Genomic DNA, 3,226 nt, shown 5'->3' on the forward strand with positions numbered 1-3,226 from the left:
ATGTTGGAAAAAAAGTCTAAGTCACTGTGTGCAACAGTAAACAGCTGTTGGTTGTGAATGGGTGGTCTAGGCCTACAGATGTTCAAGACATACTGTATACACCAGTCATTTAAGACTATGTTCAGTTTCATGAAGGTATTCAACTGGTTTAACTGAAGAATTTGTTTTGTCTTGAAGAAAAACATGGAACATCATGCAGGGATGCTTTTTTATTAAGTTACAATATATTGAATAATATAAAGACAGTAAGAAATTATATTGTGTGTTATATGGCAGTGCCAACACAAAATTGAGACTATAACTGACTACAGCTGAAAGTCAATACAATATCATTATAGTGATATTTTTTATGGATCACTTAATGTACGTTTATTTATTATGAGTACATTTATAGTTGACTGAATTAATGAAGTTGGTGTTGTGTAATACCAGGATTTTGGAAGTGTGTGTGTATCAGCATCTTATCATCCCCCCTGCTGTCTTTCGCCCTCTGCTGGTTAATTGGGAGATTGCAAAAGCTGTTCGTGCACTGATGGTTGAGAGGACATTTTGGTGAATATGTTGGGACAGTTTCGGACATCCTGAAGGAACTTGAAGAGCTCCAGGATGTCCACAGCAAAATGAGGATAAGTTTGATTTCACTTGTCGTTGAACAGACGTCAGCCTATAGTGTGAGGGTGGATAGGTACTGTAGTTTTATTGATTCCTCAGCAGGGCAGAAGTAAATCTGATTAGATGGGGTTCCCTACAACATAATGTATCAAATCCAGTGCACATCTATGTAGAGGTCCTTAAGATCATGGTTAGACCAACATATTAGTTATATTGTACACTGTAGCCTTTTGATATTAGCCAGTTAGTGTTGTCCACCTATATATGATGAGCAGGAGGCTCTTGTCAGACCACAGTTCAAGTAAATTAGAACTGCAAAACCAGCAAAATTAAATTCTCATAATGCTATTTTTGTACTAAATAGGTTTGGTTCAATCTACCTTGAAGAATATTACTGCATATGTATATATATAGATAGATAGATAGATAGATAGATAGATAGATAGATAGATAGATAGATAGATAGATAGATAGATAGATAGATAGATATAGTGCATATAGTTTTGATTTTAGTGTCCAAAGATGTTTTTTTAAATCCTAATTAAGACGGGGTAGTCCCTCATTTGTCCAGGAGTGTTCCATCGTAGAAAAGGTTTCAGTCGTAGTCATCTGGACACTGTTTTCAGAATCAAGACGTTTTGGCTCCCATCTGGAAGTCATTCTCAATTGTGAAAAATGGTCTGAGAACTCAGAAATTTAAGCTACTCTGTGTTGCTTAAGCTCTGCCCTCAGGAAGGAGTCTTCCTTAGAGTCTGCTGTTGAAAGAGGAGTCAAAGAAGCCATTTTGGTGAAAAAAGAAAACCCCTCTTTAAACAGAAATGGTGGTCTGAGATTCAATCTGCCCAAAGTCTATCACAGTGCATTAACACCATGGTCAAGCCAATCATATGCTAATCAGGTGGAGCCAGAAAACAAAAGGCCTGATTACTGGGCCATCATGGAAACAAAAGAAGATCAGTTTCAGGTGAAACTAGGCAGGGTAAACAGCAGACTCTCAGAAAGACTCTTCCCTGAGCGCAGAGCTTAAGCAACACAGAGTAGCTTAAATTTCTGAGTTCTCAGACCATTTTTCACAATTGAGAATGACTTCTGGATGGGAGCCGAAACGTCTTGACTCTGAAAACAGTGTCCAGATGACTACGACTGAAACCTTTTCTACGATTAATCCTAATTAGAATAAAATATAGAAGCACAGTGGGAGAATGGAGGCCTCCCTCACAGACAATATAATATGTGTATAATTTCAAAAGTGAAAATTTGGCAGCATTTGTGTCTCTCGATCACCTCCACTGAAAGCCATGTGACGCAGAGATGAAAAACATTTAATGTTTCAGCTGAGTTAAAGTGTAGAAATGGAAATGTTGCTTTGGGCCTTGGACCTTCCAACATGGAGGAGGCAGAAACAGATGGGATTTTGACAAAAATTTTGCGTCACTAACAGCAATACGAGAAACTGATAGCCCACTACCACTCTTCTCCCTTAATGCCTGACCTGTCACTCGTGATATCGTCTCCTTTGCTGATATCATGTTAATTTGTTTGGAAAAATCTAATGTAACAAACTAGCCACTGTGCTTCACAGCTTTCACATGTAACCTGGTTAGTCTATTTGATGTTAGAAGCAGCATGCACTAACATGTTGTACACTTAACTGTGTACATATCTGTGTGTTTTCCCTACATTAGTGCAGTAGATCACCAACTTGATTTTCTTTCACAACATGTATAACAGGCTCTTATAATGTAACTTAAGTGTACTTTGTGGGACGCTATCAGTAGATGAAAACCTGAAAAAAACAAGATTCAACATTTCATATTAGTACTCTCTGGATACGTAATCTGATTACAGTTTCAGGACAGAGTTTTCTTTGTGCTTCTAAGGGAGGGAATAGAAAGATTAACTTTCTGAAAGATGCAGAAAATACATTTATCTTCACTCACATCTCAGTTGTGCTGAAACACAAACAACCACAAGGGTTTACGCGCACTTCAAGAGTCTCTTTTAGGAGAAAGAAACTTTCAGCGATACCTTGAGATTAAATATTCCAAAATGTTTTGATGTGCCTTCGTAACTGTAAATGTTATGTGGAAACAAACATTTAATCAAATTCTCAATTATGTTAGGGAAATTAAAATTGACTTGGACAACAACATTCACAAATCCCTCACTGGGCTTTCTGAGACCTACTGACTTAAGTTTGGGAATAAAATGTAACTTAAAAACAAATTTTCTTTAAGTATACACATAATTTTTGACAAGCTGCTTCTTGCTGCACAAAATATTTTTACATTGTCTCCCAGCAAAAAGTGAAACAGTGACATCTTGAGGCTGTTGGGACATGAAGCGTCCAAACATTTGCCACCAAAATGACAATTTTACTGCTAAACTTACATGACTGAGCTTTCATGACACGAAAACATTTAATTATTTTGAATAAATCTGGATCTAAACTTTACTGTCTGGGTTAAAACAACATGTATGATGCAGCACAAGGTTTTTTAAATGTGTGCATATCTATAATATTCATTTTGGGATTTTAACGTCATTAGAAGTAGCAGGTAACAATACCCATCTCACCCCCAAAGGTACAAAATCTTCAAAAACAAGAATCAAC

Source organism: Siniperca chuatsi, linkage group LG6 (assembly GCF_020085105.1).
Source record: "Siniperca chuatsi isolate FFG_IHB_CAS linkage group LG6, ASM2008510v1, whole genome shotgun sequence".
In the NCBI taxonomy this organism is placed as follows: domain Eukaryota; kingdom Metazoa; phylum Chordata; class Actinopteri; order Centrarchiformes; family Sinipercidae; genus Siniperca; species Siniperca chuatsi.